A 22,315-nucleotide genomic window follows, 5' to 3' on the forward strand; every position below is an offset into this window, starting at 1 on the left:
TAGTAATAAGTTTTCATCAACGCAAATTTATATTATGTTTCCACTACAGCTAATACTACATATTTTAATGAAATTAAGAATTTGTCGTTTCCATGACTTATACATGTTAAATAATTTGTTTGTTTATACTGAATTCACACAAGAGTTTTGTTTATCATTTTAGCTGTCAAAAATTTTAAACTGACATCTGCAATCAAAAAGCAAAAATATCGTTAAACATACAACATTATTGTAATTTGTTTGTCAGATTTATCATATATGCACTCTTTTTAACTATTTTCACTAAATATTTACTTGGCACATATGATATACTCGTATGGAGATAACAATTTTGTTTTATTTAGTATGAAAATTTCATTCAATATTGCGTTCACAATAGCACAACTTTACTCTGTACAATACTATACTATGGTGAACTGTCCAACTTAAAATCACCTTGATTTTGTAGATATTACAAATCATCTGTTTTCAGCTCCTAAAATTTCTACACAAATTTATGTTTTGAACTTTTTTTGCTACCGATATCAAGAATAATTTCAAATGACAAGTAAAATTAAAAACAAAACTTTCATGTGAATGCAATATTACATTTTACGTATAAAACACATGACGTATATGACAAAATAAAAATTTTGGTAATTTCCCCTGTGGGAAATTTACCTTAGGGTTGCATTCAACATTTTAAAACAGTTGATTTGTAATAACCACATGAAAGCTCTTTATATATTAAATTATTCTCTTTAGCGGACTTAAAGAGCAAAACAACTTAAATGAAACAAGTTTGATGTAAGAGAACGCCGGATATTTTGGTTTAATGCGATGAAGTATATAAATCGATATTATATATATTTTGTTTTGAAATCTTATAATTCTGTTAATACTAAAATCCTTTCAATAAACTAAACAGAAGCTTAATTCTTTCAAAATTTAATTTTTGTTCTATTATATAAAAAAAACGCAGTTGATTTGTTGATAAATGAATGTTATATTTATATTAATAATTGCTGCCAATTTTTCGAACTGTTAAAATACAAATTTTGTGGATATGCAAAATAATTAATTTTAATACAAACTTTTCAAGTTTCAAGTATTAAATCTTGTTAAAGCATAAATATATCAACATTTATATATATATATATATAAAAACCTATCATTTACCTACGATATTCATACCGACTCATTTCTGTTTTTCACACACAATTCATTTTTCCCATTGTGATCATGCCTTTAATTTGTTTTAGAATTGATAGAACAAATTTAAGTTATAATTTTATTTATATTTTCAATTAACTTTTATATATAATTAATAATTAATATATATAATTAATTTATTTTAATTAATTCAATTAATTAATAAATTTATTGTTGTTATTTACTGCTGTTTAAAACACCACTCTATTGAAAATTTTAGTTTTATTAGAAATGTAGCTTCTTTCGTTAAAACAGACATCAAAAATCAATTAAATATATGTAGATATATATATTTAATTTTATTTATTTAAAATCATTCTGTCAACATAATTGTAACAAATATTTTGGTGAAAAATTGGACAAATAACTACATACAAACAAAATTAATTTTAAATTAGCTAATTTACTGATAATAAGGTCATTTATATGAAACCTCATTTGTGGTAAATCATCATTATGAATGGATATAATGAGTAAAACCGCTTAAATGAGACAGCGTAAATGTGCTAAAAACGTGTGCAAGGGGTTATTGTAATCATAATTGTAGAGTGAAATCAGAGCGTCTTTTAGACGGTTTTTCTGTTTTGCTTTTTTGTAAAATTATTTATTAAGAGCTTTAATAATCACATTCCAACGGCTTTTTTTATTCTTTATGCTTTAAAACATATTATAAACATTGGAAGTGAAGTCTGAAGAAGTCTGAAATCTGAAAGTAGTTCAAAATGTAATTCGTATTGTATAAGTATTCTCAAGACTCATACTTAAAAACATCGTAATAATTAGCTGAAATATGCAATTTATTTTGTATATTATTCCACCATTATTGTGCCACGATGCATTAACTTAAAGTGGTATTAATACCCAAATATGATTTGGTGAGTATGAATATTGTATAAACTCACCACGGTATTACTTAATCAAGGTTCCACATAACAGGCCAACATGGGATTATAAAAAAATATATCTAAAAATTTATTTCCACCAAATAGTAATTAAAAACGTTGGTAGAGCATAAAATAAAAATTGTATAAATCAAAATATATTCGACGAGATTTAAGTCCCATAAGGCGGATTATTGCCGTACAAACGCAATTACAAAACCAAGTACAAATACAGGCGCAACACAGTGGATATGCAATTACACATATAAACACACTGTAAAGAGGTTCGTAGGTGTTAAAACAATTAACTGCTGACACATGTTTTGCATTGGCCGTATAAGTACTGTAGGTGCTGTTGTTGTTGTAATTTTTAGTGCTTTATATGCCTTAAAATTGTTTGCATTAAAGCAAAAACAAAAAACAATAACAGAACACAAAACAACAATGCAAGCACAGCGCCATAAACAAAAAAGGGTTAGCGGTTTGTGCTGCTGACATTTTTATTGTGAGTGCATAAAAGACTGCCTGTTCGCTGCAAATGCAATACACGCACACACACATGGCTTACATTTGCCACTGCAAATGCGAATTTACTTAACAGTATTTATGAACAGATTTGCGCTTGTACTCACTTTCATGTTAAAGCGTATTTATGCATGCATACAGGCGCAGGCAAGTGCAAGTGCGAAGGCATAACATTTTTCGGTTAACAAAACCCTTTAAGCCATAATGTGTTTAGGCATACTTAATTACTTTTTAACGCACCGTAGAAATTAGTCCACCTTTATTTTTCTCACATTTCACCTTAGTATATGTTTTATATTCGTGTACATGTACATATATATGTATGTATGTACAGTGGTACATTATAAACAAAAATATTTCCCTCTTATGGCAAGTGGCACCTGTAATTGTTTTTAATTTTTTGAATTTGTAGGCATACCATTCACCCCTCAAGGACTTTGTTACTTTTAAGGAGTCTTGAGTTTTGTAAAGAAAGCCGATTTTTAAGAGCTGACATATTACAAAGGAAAATATGCAACAAATTTATAATGCAAAATGTTTCAAAGAAATAAGATATGTAATCTGTTAACTACATGTACTATACATATAACAGCGGTACAGTATAAATAAAAGTTAATGGAATTTAGTTTAGTGTGCCTAGACATTGCGTTCTATAACAAAAATTAATTCATAAAAACTAATTCTGAAAAATCAGTCCATTGTGTTTAGTGCCTTCACCTTTATTACTTCTAATTATTATATCAGAGTGTTGAAATGTAAAAGTCTCTGCTGAGAGATTCATTCCTTTATTAACTTTTCAAATAAAGAAAATACTGTTACTGATTGCTGTTGCCAGATGCGAACGTCCTGTAATCCGTTTTCCACCTGCAGGTACCAAAACAAACAACTTTCTAACCGGAGCACTTTCTTTCATTCGCACGACATGAATAAGCCAGCGAATCCGGTGAATTTTTATGCGCTTCACTATGTCAATGTCGAGGTATATGTTAGCTCATACAGTTCATTCATTGTTCCATCTAATTCGATATTCGTTGCCAACGCATAATGGACCTTAGATCTTCCGAAGAATTTTTCCTTTGAATGCTTCCAACGACTTCTCATCACTGCAGGTAATTGTCCAACCTTCTACACCACACAGCAGGACAGGTATGATAAGAGATTTGTGGAGCGTGATTTTTGTTTGTTGAGAGAGGACTTTGTTTTTCAATTGGCTCGATACCCCGAAGTAACATCTGTTGGTAAGAGTGATTTTTCGTTGAATCTCTAGACTCCATCTAATTCGATATTCCTTGCCAAAGCGTAAGGGACCATAGATCTTCCGAAGAATATTACAGGTATGATAAGAGACTTGTAGAGCGTGATTTTTGTTTGTCAAGAAAGGGCTTTATTGTATGCTTAGCCTGAAGTAACATCCGTTGGTTAGAGTGAATCTTCGTCGATTCTTTAGGCTGACGTCATTTTTCGTGTTTGCGCTGGTTTCCAAATAAACCAAGTTTTTCAGAACTTCAAACTTATTCAAATAAAGAAAAGTAACAGTCAATCATTTTAACTTGAATTTTATTTCGAAATAAGAAACTTTTTTATCATCGAGGATTTCAATGAAGAATGTTTGCATTGCATAAGAAGCATTTAAGTAATTTTTAATTTTAATTTCCAACATAAATTTCCGAGTGACGTTAAGTGATGCTTGAGACAAAATTCAAAGCCACACGCATCCGCGCTGCGCCTAGCCCAACGACTAGTGAAGACGGAACGACAAAAAATGTCTTTTAAAAAGGCACCAAAGAAATTAATAAATTTACATTAAAAGCCCATGTATGCATATGGAGCACTTATTATTTGATTGTGTGAATGCGTGTGCATGCATATGTTTATTTGTGTGTTGTGCGTTGTGTGCAGAAGTTGCCCCTTAACAAGTGAGGTTTGTTTACTTATACTTCGCACAAATAAAAATAATAAAAAAAAATTTACGCAAAAAATGCAAAATGATAATAAATTGGAAATGCAGACAATAAAAATAAATGTAATATGCGTCCCTCCCACACCGGCTACACACTACAAAGTACCCCAGTAGAAAACGGATCGATCCGTCATCGAAGACGTCTTCAAGACATGGATACATACATGTAGACCGATCGATCCAAATGTATGACGGTCTTCGAAGACACTTTCATACAAATTAGCCAAATGTCTTCAATGAATTTTTGTGTACATGTCTCGAAGACCGTCTCGAAGACCATGTCTTGCATAACGGACGCATTCGACAGAAAGTTGTGCGCTCTTAGTGCAGTGCTCATATAATTTTTTCACCCTTTTTTTATTTCTACTCTTTTATTGCGCTCTTTAAATTTTAAATGAATTTCAATTTTCTCTTTAAATAAGTAGAAAGAAATTGTTGTATTTTGTACTTTTATTTATTTTATATAATAATTTTTTACATTACATTCAAAATTAACAGTTTTAGAAGTAAATTATAAATTTTATTATAAATTATTATAAATTTTATTAAGATATTAAAAATAAACTAGTAAAAACTAGTAAACGTAATACAAATTAATTTAAATAATTAACTTAATATAACTTAACATATCTAAAATTAACTAAAACTAATATAAAATAATTTATAGCATTTCGCTATCATCTATTGTTGAAGTTTTATATGTTTTCAAAAGAGTTGAAGAGCATTTTGGTACAATTAAACTTTCTGATCTTAAGAGTTCTAAAATATCATTACCACAACGCCTGTTAATCCTGTGTTTTTAAATATAACAGCTAATTTTTCACAAGTGTTTTTAGTTTTTTTATTTTCAACATCCTTTGTTTCGTTTCTTAAACAACTTTCACTGGAATTATTGTCTTCAATATTAATATCAATATATTTTCCAGGAACTAAGTCAATATTTAATTTGTTTTGATTTAATTTCTTTTTTTTAATATTTCATAGTTTAATGATTTTGTTTCTTTATTCATTTTGATTTTTTTAATATTTATTTCACAAATGTTTATTTACTGCACTTCAAAATTATTGCGTCACTTCATTTATAAAACATAGCGTCATCTGAGGCAAAACTCAAATACGTTGCTATGAACACTAAAAATGAGAGAGAAAGCAAAGAAAGAGTATTTACATTCATGTTTTGAGCAATTGTTTTGCAAATTTGCTTGAACATGCGGACGCGGTATCAAAGACCGTCTTGAAGACAATGTCTTCGAAGACCACTTTTTCTACTGGGACGTAGTACTCACAACACAAGCAAACATATGTAAATCAAAAAAATATACTTTTATGCATGCTATTTATGCTGTTGTGTGTGGTGTGGGGTGTGAGCTCGAATTTATGTGCATGTATGCGTGCAATTATTTATTAATAAAGAGAAAGGCAGCAACAAATGTGAAAGGCATTTAAGTGCGATTTTTGTTCGTTGTTTTCGTTTTCATATACATTCGTGTATTTTATTTTATTTTGTGTATTTTAACATTTTTTGCATTTAACATTAATTTTGCTCCGAATTTTTTTCCGATTTTTGCATTTTTAACATTTTTACATTCACATTAAAATGTTAAATTCATACTTTATTGTATTTCGCCTGCATTTATTCCCCTGTTCATGTGCTCTACTCTTGCTATTGCTGTTGCTATGTTTGTTATTGTTGTATTCTTCTGTTTTCTTCTGTATTCTTTATGTTATTATTATTACTTTTTTGCTTTTTTGCCTTTTCTGCTTTGTTTTGGTTTTTGTTTTTGTTTTATTTTGTCGCTTTTATTTTTTATTAAAAATATTTGGTTTTGTGTTAAGCGCGAACACTTTGTGCAGCCGCCCGCATTCGCCGGATGTGAATTCGACTTTATGGGCGTATATGGGTCACGTTCCCTTTGTTTACGCATTTATTATGTCAAAGCTTTTAAAGTCTCGTTAAAATTGCAAAGTGCGCGTAATCAGGTTGGCACCTGGAACGGTGTCAGAAACACAAAAGTAAAATAATATCGCAAGAATATTAAAATTGAGCTTCCCATTCGAGTTCAAATAATTTTTTTGTTCTATCCTTTCAGTTCTTCTAGATTTTAATTTAAGCGCAATCAGTTGAAGTAAATGTGACTCGCTATGCAATTTTAACCCGGTTTCGAAAAAAAAAGGAATGAAAAATTTAATCAGTATTCAAATTTTATTAAAACGAATTCTTCGCGATATCTTGAAGCTTATTTTTAAACACAGATATTGAAGACAGAATATTGCATTCGTTGAATATTCCATTTACCCAGAAACATAAACACTTTGATCCAGATAACATCCACATATATGGGTCGGGCTGGATCGATTATTGATATGCATTTGGCTCAAATTATTTAGTTGTTAGAATTTTACACTGCAATAGAGTTTTACATTTTGTAATATTAATATTTTTTATATTATTAACATTAACTTATTTTTATATAAAATTTAAGAAATCACATATTTAATACATTTTGATTTATATATAAAGTTTCCATTACTTGAGCTTTACTGTCGCTAATAAAGGATGATCCATTTTGTGGTCCTGATTTGAAAGCACTGTTTTTATAATATACGTCATACAAAACTATCACTCCACTCATTATGTGTTTAGTTGAAGATTTATCATTATAAAATATGTATCGTTTAACAACCTTCAAACGTGGTGAAATTGCAAAAACGTATTATAAAAATCCATGAAAATTCTATTCAGTGGTGAGGCTCGATGGATTTACTAATAAAATTCAAAACAAATTTGTAAACAAAATTGCCGTCCCAGATAGTTAAATAATAATAGTCCCAGATAGTAAAACCTGCAATTACCGAAATACCATATTATCTAAAAAAAAATCAAAATATGGGGGTCATTGGATCAAAGGACATAAATCGACAATTCTGATCGTTATACTATGTATGCTTATTTTGTTGTAAAATTGAAAATATGAACGTGGAAAAATATAGTTTCAGCTGGAGGGTGCCACAAGAAACCAATCACACAACACCACTTGTTTAGACTGGACAAGATATTTTCTAGACTTGGAGAAATATAGTTTTAGCTGAACGGAGTCACAAGAAATCAGTTACACAACATTTCCTGTTTCGGTTGGTGAAGAAGTTTTCCCAACTTGAAGAAAAATAGTTTTAGCTTAATCAGTTACACAACAACTTCTGGTTTGAATTAATGAGACATTTTCTAGACGAGTAATCTCATGTTTAGGTGAAGTGAATTGTCCACCAAGATTATACGATTTTTTTTCACTGGAGTTATTACTGAGAAAATATAAATAACTACACTGTGTAATTAGCGGCACTCAATATGTTATAATATATCTTTCTCTGTCTAAATACTGTAAAGAAAAATTCATTAAAGAAGTATTACAATTGTAGTGCATTTGGGAGATATATCGCTTCTATATTTCGATTTCATTTTCTAACTCCAGTACTATCCGTGGAAAATATATGAATAATGTATTTTATAAATTTTTTATATATTATCCATAAATGTTTTTAAATAAAAATTTGGATTTGTTTTATTTTAATTTACTATTAAAGCCGTAAAATTACTAAACCATAATATAAGACATAGACATAAGATGAAAATCGCAACAAATGTCCTGACTTTAGCTTATAAATCAAATAATCAACAATATTGTATATTGTCCACATATAGTACAGAGTAATGGAGCTTGAATGGAGCGTTAACACCTTTGTCATCAACATCGTAATAAACGTATTGAAATTGGATGAATTTAGCTTGTTACATACAAAATCAACGACACACCAGAACAACGTTATGCATATATTCAGACTTGAGCACGGTTTTCTATTTTAAGTGTAACGCAGCGTATAGGGCAATACTATAGTTTGGTAACAAATACTTCTTTAAAGGTCAACTGCTTTATTTTGAAGAGATTGCATTATAAACTATAAAGTCAACGTTTTGGATTGCATTAGAGTTGCCAAATTTTTGTAGATCATCAAGGTTTTGAAGCAAACGCTACATTTTTTGTTTTTGGCGATATTGATCTATTAGAAATAGTTGATTTTGTAGTAAATATCTATTTGGGAAATACGATCAATATAATATAAACTTTTTTTTAAAAATTTTATTTAAACTGAGTTTAATATTATTATTCATTATATGCGTTAAAGAATTTCAACCATCACAATGTCATAATGACTAATGTGTTTTTCATTTAACTTTTATATTCCAGAGAATTTATTTTTAAGAACTTAAATTTATCAATCAAAACGTAATACCACCGAAGTGTTTTTCAAAATCCGTTAACACACAAACTTGTCAACTTGACGACACCGAGGCTCTCGCATTTCCTTTACGTTAATTCACATCTGAGGAGATACATTTGCGTGAATGCGATTTGAATGCTCCATACACCGATATGGGCTCATACCAGGAATTGTATTGTTCACAAACATATAAGGATATATGGCCAACTTGTTAAGCGAGAACGCGCAGCAATATAATTTTACACTCCCAGTACGAGTGGTAGGGCAGCTTCCGCACTGGGTACGCATTTGCCAGTATTTGCTACATTTTTAGGAATGACAACAATGTTTTTCCATTTGTTCCCTTTCTTAACTTGGATTATTATTTTCGCGTTTTTCATTTGAGTTATTTTAAATGCTTTTCCTGCTTTTTATTGTTTTATTGCTGCAATGCACAATAAACACATACGAGCATCCAAACAATGTTTTACATTCATGGAAAATCTCATTCTGCCTTGGTTTCAGAGTTTTATAGGTTTTGAATGATGGTTGCTATTGTGTGATTCCGGCAATGCAATCGCGGAGGAACATTGTAGCGAATTTTAAAACTTCAAACTACAACACAAATATCCTGAAATCTTTTCACAAATTTAATGTTTTTAAAACTGAATTAATGTTTCGTTAAAAATTACTGTAATTTGATTTTACTTTGGAAACTTTTATTTCATATATTCTACTATATTTTGAAAGTTGAAGTTGCCAGTGAATTCATATAAATAAAAATAAATAAAAGAAAACAACTTTGAAAGCTTCAAAAATACTCCTCTCATGGCATGAATATTAAGAACTTCACTAAAAAGTGCATAGTAGAACTCTAGTTTCAATAAGGTTGGCGACTACAGGTCAACTTTCAAGGCTAGAGTATTTGGTGACTCGTTCTCATAACACTAACGGTTTCCAATACTGTCACAATATATTCCTCATCAAAGTAAAATCATTCAATCTGGGTCATGATATATTGTAGACATCCTGTAATTTTCTTAATGTTTCCTCAGTTTCACTTTCAATACAAAATGTGGTATCGTCTTGTTAAAACTAACAACCATCCAGATTATTTTTACTTCCTTTTTGAAAATTTATCGTTGGTCATTGCTTTATTTGAAGTGCCATTGATGATGATGTTCTGTTACTCTTCATATTTGAATAAACACAACTTAGCCATATCACCAATCCATAACAATGGTTTTTTCAGAGTCCATCAGTCCATTGATGTTTCAGTTTGGAGTTTCCGTTACTCAGTTCAACAATGTTATTTATTTTTCCGTAAAACGGCATTTATTGCATTTATAATAGATCGTCTCCAGTTTGTTTTTTGGCGACCTCTTCCTCTGCTTCCTAAAGGATTTTATTTCAAGGATTTTATTTCAAGGCTTGTTTTCTTAGTTTTTGGTTCTTTTTTTAGCGTATATCCAATCCACTAAAGTTGCGTTATGTCACTGAGTTTTGTTCTCGAACTCAGAACAGTTCTACATATTGTATAAAAATGATTTGCAATTATTATATACAACTCTAAAAATTGTCAGTCTAACAAAATTTATTTTGTCAACTTGAAAGTAGGAATCATCTCACATAATACAATCAGTATAATTCAGTATTGAGATGGGATTACAAAAGAATAATTTCTTTGCAAGTGTTTTTGCAGTGTATAATCACTAGTTAATATTGTTAAGGAGGGATCTATTCCCTAATGTTTTTCTGGCTACGACACTGAATACATTTTTCCTTAGCTGACCTTGGCATAGTTCGACTTCTTCCGTAATTTTTCTTTTACAGCTGCAATGTACCCTAAACGCCTTTCTTGAAGAAGTAATATTATCTTTAGAAGAACAAAAAAGTCACATGAATCCATTTCAGGTGAATAAGATTTTGGGTAGATCATATTTTGTTGAATTGTTATATCAAATAAACGAATGGTTGTAATTACTTGTATCTCGTGAAATAAAAATAGTTTTTTATATAACTTACAAAATGCAATAGATCTTAAGATTATACAAAAATAGAGAAATTTATTAAACAAGAGTTGCCATCTTTTGAACAATATATAAAATAATCTTACACATATGTTCAATTTATGTTCAAAAATCTTGCAGAACGATAGCTTTGCGCTATCGCTGAATACTTAAAAGTATTATTACTAATACGGGATTCACATTAGAATTTTGTATATAATTCTAGCTGTCAAAATTTTTCATTTTGCATTGAAAGCAAAAAGAATTGACAACCAAAATGACAAACAAAGCTATCGTGTGAGTCCAAAATAAGAAAGAAGAAATTGCTGGGGTGTCTATATCTTTCAAATTATAATATTATTATTATTATTATTATTATTATTAGGGGATGTGACACTGCAACCGTTGGCTCTATTATGCCCCCTTCTGGGTTTATAGTAGGTCTCTAAACCCTGTTGCGTCAATAAAAAGTAGTATAGCATCTATTTTACGGAGTTTAATTGCCTCTCCGTAAGAATATACATTCTAACAGTACAGGTGTGGCTGACTCCTCATTTTCTTCATAGATACTACAGTTTGCATCAAATTATAAATTTCGTATACTTTTTAAAGACTACGTATATATGTATATATATTGTACATTTTGTTAATTGTTTCAAATATTTTGTTATATCTTTATATCATAAAAATTGTTATTGCTTTCTTAAAGTATTTTTTACGGCTAAAAATTTGTTGTTTATTAAGTTCTTAAAATCATATAAAATCTAAATTTACTTCTTAACGTCACATAAAAGTATTACTTAAATGATTCAAATTCATATATTTCAACAATTAATTAAGACAATTTTTAATGTAAATAAATGCAAAATGCCACTTCGTCATAAAATAAAAACATTAAAATTCAAATGCAACTAATTTGTTTAATTTAATTTGCCTCTCCACTTTTGCAAAGTATATTAAAAATATTAACTTTTTAATAACTTTTTATGCAAGAGTAGAGTATATGAAAGTGAGGCGAGGATCCATAAGTACAGGCTACATATGTACTTTCGCAATTACATATCAGGACATAAATACGTTAACATTAAACAACAACCGCAAGTGTTGAATATTACTTTGGAGCGCATTAAACTTTCCGAGCAGTTGGAAAATTCTTCTATTTAATATAGAACGAAATGTAAGATTACGAAAGTTGCTTAAAATTTCCTTTTTATGAGCGTGTAATTTGTTGTAAATGTCTTTATGTGTATCCTTAATATGTATGTCCTTATGAGCCTGTATACGTTTGTTTGCGGTTTTGAAAAACGCAATTAAAACTGCAACATATGCGGGCATATTTTCCGCAAAACGACAGATACACAAATTGAAATGCACACAGAAACGAGCGCTTTAATTACTCATTCACATCTCCTCTCGAATGGCAGAGCATCACAGCATCACAGTATCCCAGCATCACAGCATCAGAATTAAAATACTTTTCTTGCTTAGTTTTATTTGTTTGAGAGTAGTTTCCTTAAACCAATTTAATATTAACAATTAAAAACAAAAACGATTAATTAAATTTACGAAATATACGCTTTCTCCTTAGCACGAGTGCATTTAATTACATAAAATATGAAAATAATATTATTTTGCTTTGGCAGCATTGTTCGAAAAGTGCTTTTGTTGTATGCAAAACTTGAGAATGCCTTCATTTTACTTTTTCAACTGGAAAAGACAATAGAATTATAATACAACATTGCATCGAGTGTCCTTCAAGCGCACAGCTTTTAAAATTTGCAACCTAAGCCGCATTCGTTTGTGGCAAAAGTAACGTGTAACGAATAACTGAGAAGTATAAGTAAGCAGATATATTTAATATATAAAATAATATTGGCACTGAGCAAAGAATAACAAGTTTTTATTTTTTCATTTTCATTTCCATTTCCGTGTTCTCTATTTCTTCTATTTCTTTGACCTACAACTGACCTGAAACCAAACCACAACTAAACTACAACTTAACAAGAACATAACTACGGCTAAATTAAAGCATAACTATGGCTAAACTAGATTTAAACTACAGCTAATGTAGAACTAAACGGTAACTAAACTATAACTAAATTACAGCTGAACTCGAACTAAACTAAAGCTGAACTAGAAAATACTTACAGCTAAACTAGAACTTAACTACAGCTGAACTAGAACTAAACTACAGCTTAACTCGAACAAAACTACAGCTGAACTGGAACTTAACTACAACCAAACTAGAACTACACCACAGCTGAACTAGAATTTAGCTATAGCTAAACCGTAGTTGCTAAATTATAGCTAAACCTGAACTAAACTACAGCTATTCAAAACATAACTACAGCTGAACTATAACTAAACTAGAATTTAACTACAGCTAAACTACAGCTGCACTACAGCTAAACTACAAAGTTGGTATTTCTCGCTATATTAGTGGGTCCACCTATTATAGCCAATCCTATAATTAAGAATATAATTTAATTCTTAAAAATCATTAATTTTCAATGCGTGTTATGACAAGAAACTTTTTTAGAATAGAAAAGGTGGCAATAAATTTAGATAAGATCTTAACTACAAGGTTCACTATATTAGGTGGACCAATTTATAATGAGGGAATTTTTAAATTCTAAAGTGTGATTTTTTAAGAAAGTCAATTTTTAGGCTGATCACATACAGCTGTTTCAGTTACTGTCATATAATTAAAAATTTTGGAAATGGAACATAAATATCAAAAAAGCTAATGTTATATTCAATATTGAACCTTTCGTTCAACAAACCTAATTTATCTTGCTGACATAAGCCCTTAGAAGACAACAGCTGTTCTTGTGAATATAAGGAAGTATTAGATTAGTTAATTTGTATGATCATCTAATAATATAAGTTACCATTACTAAATTGCCCACATTTCTTTAAAATTTTATTAAATTTGATTGTAATGTCTGTTATGACGGTAGTGATTATTTTACTTAATAGAAGTTATTATATTTAATAGAGAGGTTTGAACACTGACTATGAGTTTCAAATTTGACAGGGAACGAATTCAATCCTTGGTAATTACAATCTCAAAAATTATTTGCGAATTATAATATATGAGATAAATGCAAATAGACTACAGATGATGAGTATTTGGTAATATTCGAAACAGCTGTATGGTCAGCCAAAAATCAATTAATTGAAAATAAATAAAAAATTTTGTTATTGCAATTCACTACTGTTTGAAACCTCTCTAATAAAAATTGCATAACATTTCATACTACTGAACTTTGAAACTAATTTCGTATTTCGTATTGAAATAGCATATCGAAATCATAATAAATCAGTGAGTATTAACTCACAACCATTATGTTTTGATATATTTTACACTAAATTTACGATACCATTGCAATATAGCAGATCTTAAAAAAATATTTTTTCATTCAGATAATAAAAGCGTTTATGTCAGTGGTAGCTATATAATTTTATCTTTATAGTATCTTCATCTTCACAATAAAATATATTGCAATTTTAATATTTCGCAGTTAGTTATTTTACAATCATAATAAATACAAAAATATCATAAAATTTTTAAGAATCATATAAACACCTATAATATCTGGGGATAAGTTCAAAAATATTATCTGATCATATAAGATAATAATAAAGACAATACCATTTTCAGACATAAAAGTAATCAGTAATCCTTTGGATAGTAGTTCTGTGGGTTCCAACTATTCCAACACTAAGCTAACAAGGTTTAAAGTGGAAAGTATTTCCTAATTTGCATTTGAAAATGTAAAGTAAATATGAATAGAAATGCTTAGAGAGAGTAAAAAATACTTAGCATGCCACATTCCCAGGATGCCACATGCCAACGCATGGCATGGCAGTGCGTTGTTAAAGGAAGAAATGTTGCAATTTTAACAAGCTGCAACAATACTACGGGCACTAACAATAAATAAAAAGCCAACTTGAGTAGAGAAATTCGAAAAAAGCAGGCCGGGCCGGGCCAGGCCGAATGCCTTCATTTGGAGGCATTTTGCCAAAATATAAAAATACGAAAAATTTACTTAGGCAAGAAATTCTGTGGAACCGCAAAATGCGCCTTCACAACATAAAGAAGTTAACAAACATTTAAGAGTGTCGTTTGCGGCTAAAATGCAAATCCAATGGACTACATAAAGTATAAACATGAGAATATGCATTGTCACATACATTTGCGGGTTTATAACGTAGTAACTTTTTGTTTATAGACCAAATTGCATTAAAATATTATTATTCCTTTTATTTTTGTTTTTAATAAAAACAGAACAAGTGTCATTGACACAAAACGAAGCCTAAAATGCAAATTCTTCCTTTTCATTGGAAGAGTTTTTTTTTAATGAAATTCAAAGGTTCAATTCATTTTTGTTGGATGAAAAACAATTTCGAAGAGATTTTATAGAAAGTAAAAGAAGCAGATGCCATTATAAGCAAAATTCTGAGTTTTATCTCACTTTCAAAGATAAAGAAATGGAAAAATAATTGAAATAATGCGTTTATATTATAGTTGGAATGAAGGATGAATGATGGTTCTGTTGATTGCAGTGACAGGTCAACAGTCACTACCACACTTTTTGGCAAAAACTAAATCAAACCTTTCAATTACGTTAATTTAAAATATCAGGTGTGTAGTAAAAAGAAATTCATTATTCATCATTTCCAATAAATGGCTTTACTTATCTGTATCCCGAATTATATAAGTTCGATCGAATTACCCAAGATGGTGTTAGAAAGATAAGATTTCGTACTAAAATAAATTTTGACAGAGAAGCTATAAAGAGAAGCTTGATATACGGATGCCACACGGACCGAATTTCCATATGCGAATTGTTGCTGAATCACAACATAATCTCATCGACGCATTTCTGAAGCGGTTAGTAACTGCTGATGAAAAGCGGATCGTGGATCATTTAATACAACGACAATCGAAAACGGTCGTGATTGACGGCCAGGAAGCTGGTGTTATGCTGTGTTTGGTGGGATTGGCAGGGAATCATCTATTATAAACGGCAAAATTCTCAACTCGGAACTGTGCTGTTAACAATTGGGCTGTCTGAAGCTTTTGACAATGGAGAGGAATTGTGTTCTATCAGGATAATGCCAGGCTACACACATCGATAATGACTGGCCATCCTATAGTCCAGACCTGTTATCAAGTAATTAACATTTGTTTCGGTCCATGACGTACAATTTTAATTAAGTGAATTTTCGGCTGACCATTAATTCAATTATACAGAACTCAAAGTTCGAACATACAAGTCAAGTGCGGCTTTGGATCAATTGGCTAATAAACATTAACTCTAAGTTTCTAATTTAATACTTGCAGTCTCAAAGAATTATTTACGATTGATTAAAAATAAAAAATAATTCCAAGACCACTTTTGATGGGTATTTCATAATGCTCAAAACAGCTGTATGGCCAGTCACAAATACAATTTATTAAAAATAAATAAAAAAAATTATTGTTTCAATTCACTACTGTTCGAAACCACAGTATTTCCTTACTTAAAATATAATATATTAGAAATTTGATAAAATTTCATTTGAATTATTCCAAAAGTATTTACGAACTAAATACTTTTTGAGTATTTCCTCGCCTTAAACATAACAAATTGAAAATTTAATAAAAATCCATTTAAATTTTTCTAACAATATTTACAAAATAAATTGAGAAACTGATTTTGACATAAGAGAAAAGTATTAATTTCAAAATATTGTGGTTCATTACTCATAAAGCAGGAATAAAGAAGGGGCTTAAATAATGCCCAACTGTAAATCTATTCAATTCAGATATTTCGTCCGAGTAACGAAATTATTCTGAAGTAAATCAAATTTAATTCACAAGCAGAAAAATGCAAGCAAATTTAAATTTTACACAAATAAACTAACCAACCGGACAAAGTAAGTCGCTACCATCTCAAACGTAACCGTAAAGTAAACGCAGAGTTAACATAGGCAAAGTTGGCAGCACTGCCAACTGTGTGAGTGCAGTTATGCAGTTAAATTGCAGCCAGCATTGAATCAAAATTGAAATATACAAATAAGGATATACCAACCGAGGAGAGTAAAGAGGTCAGCATGGAAGTCAGAGTCAGCAAGGCAGGAGTGCGGGCAGAGGCCAGTACTTCACCATCAACAACAAATTCCACGTATAAATGTTATATTGAAAACAATTGCTCCGTACGTTGAAGGGCAGTGGCGTTACTTCCGCATGGTTAACTACGTTTTCCATACAGTAGCGGCATTGTTACTTATTTGCACGCGATTTTTTTTTTGTTTTGTTTTGTTGCCTTACTTTTTTAACTTTTCAACATTTTTACATTTCAATTTTTTATACTTTTTTGTGTATGGTTTACCACTCACTGAGCCGCTCCAGGATGGTCATGACAAGCTTTTTAATGTGCTTGACCAAAACGGCTTTTTGGCTGCAAACTCAGCTCCTCAAAAAACTCAACCAAGTAAATTTGCCAAATAATGCAACAGCAACGCAAGAGGAACTTCAACGTTCCAACAACAACAGCAATGCTTGCACAAAGCGGTAAAAACAACTGCCGAACCGGATGCGAATTAACTGGCAGACATTTTCACATCGCCATTTTGCGTTTTTTTATTTGTAATATTTTTACTTAAAACGGAAATGCGTTGTTGTTGCTGTTTTGTTTTTGTTATTTTAATAGCGGCTCCATGGTTTATGGATTTTATGCAATTGCTTTATGCGACATCACTTAACCGTGAAGCTCTCTTCCCTGCCTCGCGGACAATTGATATTCGCTGAAATTGTTTTTCACACGCCGTTAATTTTATATTAAAAAGCAGTTATGGAACTCATGAAAATGACGGACATCCATTTTAAGGGAAGTGCCTCTATGATTTGACAGTTTTCCACACGTGTCTACAGACTAACACAGACTTATCTTAAAAATTTGTTTTAAGTCATACAACGAAAACTAATAATGGACCTGTCATACCAAAACATTAAAAACAATTATTTCTACTCATTTTTGTTAATAAATTAACTGTTAATAAGTTAATTTTTTTTTCTTTTTTTTTTTGTAGTGAGGAGGTGGAATGTTTTATGCACCGCCAGACCAACCCTCAGCGGAATGGTGTATACGACTCCCTAACATTAATATGTAGTATACGGACTAAAATACCACCACTTCAGCGAAACTTATTCCCCTTTGGGACCGCTTTTGCATTACTTCGAAAACAGTCTCTTTTTTGTTGGCATTTCAAGCTGTGCTCTTGTGATTTTCAATATACGTCCAGACCTAGTTTCTGGTTTTTCTTTCTTTCTTTCTTCGCTTTAAGAGCTTTAATCATATATGGCTCTATTATTCGACAATTCTCTAGACTCGGCCTCATCTTTTCCACTATATTTGCAGTTCAATCTGGAATATTATCTCTTCTCTAAATGTGAGCAACCTATTGCAGTAAGCTCGAAAGTTAATACAACTTGGAAATGTTCTACAATGAAGAGTAAAATGGTAGAAAGTGATTATAAGTAAGTAGAGTTGAAGGGAGATAGCAGGAGAAGTAGAAGGCAGGAGAAGTAAGAGGATGTAATCCAGCTTAATTAGTTAAGAAAACCGTATTGATTCAGCATTTTTAATAATTTTGACAAAAATGTTTGGCGTTTTAGAACAAGCTGAAGAAAGCAAGCACAATATTTGATCAATATAAACTGAGTTAAATTAAATCTAGGGTATCCATAAGGTTAAGTCAAAATCTATATAAGACAGGACAATGACTTAATAGAGTTTCTTTTGTCTCCTGCATCGAACGCAAATGAAAACGATTCGGAAGAGTTTTAACAGAGCTAGTTCAATTCAGTTCAATCTAGATAACATTCCAGTATCGGTAGTAAACGGTATTCCTATATTTAAAGTAAGCAGTTCATGTCGCCCTTAACATCTACTTCTCCTACCTTCAATATTAGATTAGCTTATATAACATATATTATATCACAAAAGGTTCTCATATATCAATCGTCGTCTGTGACAGGCAAGAACAGGAATTGAAACGGGAGATTCTATTCCAAAGATACAGAGTTTCTTTATCTCATCAACACACATGATTTTATATTTGTATTAGGATTCTGATTATTGTCAGACGGGCTACTTGGATTGATTTTTACTTTACCGACCCTAACTGAACTCTTGGAGTGAACCATTTATATATAGCGTTTATATATAGCGTTTATATATAGCCTACACATTTTTCCGTTGGTATTTTTTAAATTTAACAGAAATTATTTTATGATATTTGTCTGAGGAATTGTAGTTTTCATCGATAATAACAAACTAGTAATTAATAATTTACGGCTCTATGCTCCTTGTAGGAGCTAAAGGATTAAATGTAAATCATTATGAATTAAAAATTTCGAGAATAATTTTATACAGTACTTATGAAAGATATTGAATGTGAATTTGAATTCAAAATATATAAATAAAAATAAGGAAGCATAGGTACAGTACGCATAAAGAAGGGACATTACAAAGGACACTAACATCTTCGTAAATATTTCAATATTTTTTATAAACACAATTAAATTAAATTATATTAAATCAAATAAACTTACTCTGAGGTTACTCTGACATAGTTTTACAATTCACACTTAGGTTAAGTAACTCTTAAGTGTTCGTTATTGGCCACGAAAGTAACTAACTTAATTAGTTAGCCAATTAATTAGAATTAGACGAACAAAATGCGGTATTTTCTAAATCAGTAAGATATTAACATGATATTTTCCTTAAAGATAGCCCTCCTGAGATAAGCTTAAAATTATACATTTGCAAGCTCATTTCAAAAACTACAGTATTTTAAGATGTATTTAAGAAATTTTAGTTCAATCTTTTTATTGGTTCAGAAAATACCGAATTTTGATGGTTTAATTTTGTTATAATAAAAGACAGAATACACAGAGGAAAGAATAAAACATTTTCTGTAAACATTTTAATGTTAAAATTTATATTTTAGTATTTTTAATATTCCTAACAATTTTAATATATTTAATATTTCTTTGATATTTTTAATATTATAATTTTAAGTTACAAAAAAAAACAATAATCTATTATATTTTCTGTAAACGTTTTAATGTTAAAATTAATATTTTTATTATTCTTAACATTTTTATTTTATATTTCTTTGATATTTTTTATAATATTTTTAGTATGTTAATATGAAACTTACAATAAAAATAGTAACTTCTGTTACATTTTCTGTAATAACTACTTTCTGTAAACATTTTTAATGTTTAAATATGAATGTTAATATGCATTTGAAAAAAGCAATAACTTTCTGTTATTAGCAGAAATTAATTTAAAACATATTTATTTCAATGTTACAACATTTATTATCATATTTATATGCTCTTTTTACAGAGGTAATATTGTGCAACACTGTTTTTATGTTTATAATAGCATAAAAAGAAAGGAACAAGAAATAAACAAGTCTGCAAAACTATAAAAAGTATAAAAATAGTATTAAAATTAGTATTTTTATTTAAAAAAAATATGTGTATAAAAATTACTTACCTTCTTTATGTGTTGAGTTGAATTAATTGTTTAATTTATGTTTAAACATAAATCAATTTTTCTCACATTCAACCTTTTATTTTAATAATTTAATTTTAATTTAATTATTTAATTATTATTGATTTATTAATTTTCTCTCTCTTAATTTATATTTAAATAGAAGTCATTTTTTATCACATTCATTTTATTAAAATTTTTATGTAAATATAAAATATTATTATTTACTTTTGATTTAATAATGATTTATTTTCATTAAAAAAATAACTTTCAACACTTATTTAATAACACAAAATTTTATAATTAATATTCGATGTCGTATTTAACCGTTCAAAAAATAACTTTGAAGCGTTTCTGTTTTTTTTTCCTTTTTCTAATAACTGCGCTGCTAGCGTCACTGTAACTGCAGTTTTCTACATCGATGCTGCGGCTATGCGTTGTGTCTTCATTCTTGCTAGTTTTTTTCTATTTTCTGACACATTACACTTGTTTATTTTTTTAGAGAATCAACAATTTTTATTTTTTCATTTTCTAAAAGTATTAACATTTTTGCATAATTTTATTTTAATATAACCAGCATTTTTAATATGTTTATTATATTATATAGAACGTATTTGTTTACAGAAAATTATTTTTTCTGCATATTTATAATTTTTTATATATACACATAACCTCTGTTTATCAAAAGTGTGATTGGAGTTTCACTTTCCATACTTACAAAGTAATTATAAATAGAAATGTAAGTATTTATAATGATTTTTACTTAATTAATTATACTTGAATAAGAATTTGTTTATTCAATTAATAATCCCACACTTTTTTAATTACATTTAAATAGATTAACGCCTCACGCCAAAAGCAACACAAAAAACAAAAACCAAACGACGGCACCGATCGAAACCGCATCATAAACCGAACTACTCACTCTTATGGTTTTTTAATAACATAAGTGGTGATTATTGACTTAACGGTTTCTTCTTCTTCCTTATGAATGAAACTCTATGCTTGGACATTTAATACGTCACTCTTTTTATATGCCATATGCATGGGGAATAATGCAAATAAATTTTGGTGAAAAGTATTTAGTTTCAAAAACAAAAAACAAAAGAAAGTGAATGATTCCAAAGCCACTTACATGTTTACATATTAAACATTTGATATTTATGGTGAATATATTTACTTTTCTACAACTTTTTTAGTATTTTAATAACTTATTTTATTTTTAAAGGATACATTGTCGCAGTAAGTAAGTATAACCTTTGCACATTTATGTTTGTGTTCTTGGTATTTTTTTTAAGTCGTAGCAGACGAAAAGGCACATTAGATCATTAACATCACCGTTGGGTATGAAATCCATCAAAAAAGTCAAACGCAAACAAACAACAATAAACATGAAGTCATATCTTTCCGTTTAAATTCTATTAATTTAATAATAATTAATAGCAATTATGATTGGATCACTCAAATGGGACTCACTCAGATAAATAATTTAGTTAGCTTAACCAGACTTTAATTAAATCTCAGGTCAAACATTCTTTTGCGACGCATCATGTTGGTTCAAGTATACCACATGTTGGTTTTTATAACTTCTTAACCACATGACCTAAAACATTTAAAGTATATATTTCTGAGGGCACATGTTAATCTACTTTACAGAAAGAGACAACCTTCCTTAGTAGGTCAAAACTACCGTTGCTGACTTGTTACCTGACGAATCGTGTTAATCTGCTCTGTTATGTATCCGAGGTGACAAAATGTTTGCTCTACTCGGAAAACGATGGTGCATATTCTTTGGTGATGTCTTACTTTGTTCTTGGTTAAAAGAAAAATTCAGAGAGGTATGGGCTTCTATCTCCAACTAATATTTGAAACTTCTCAATAATAGCTTTGGACACTTTTTTGAAAAGCTGAATGTCTCCTGGTCGATTAAAATTG

The sequence above is a fragment of the Teleopsis dalmanni genome, chromosome 2 (genome assembly GCF_002237135.1).
Source record: "Teleopsis dalmanni isolate 2A chromosome 2, ASM223713v2, whole genome shotgun sequence".
In the NCBI taxonomy this organism is placed as follows: Eukaryota; Metazoa; Arthropoda; class Insecta; order Diptera; family Diopsidae; genus Teleopsis; species Teleopsis dalmanni.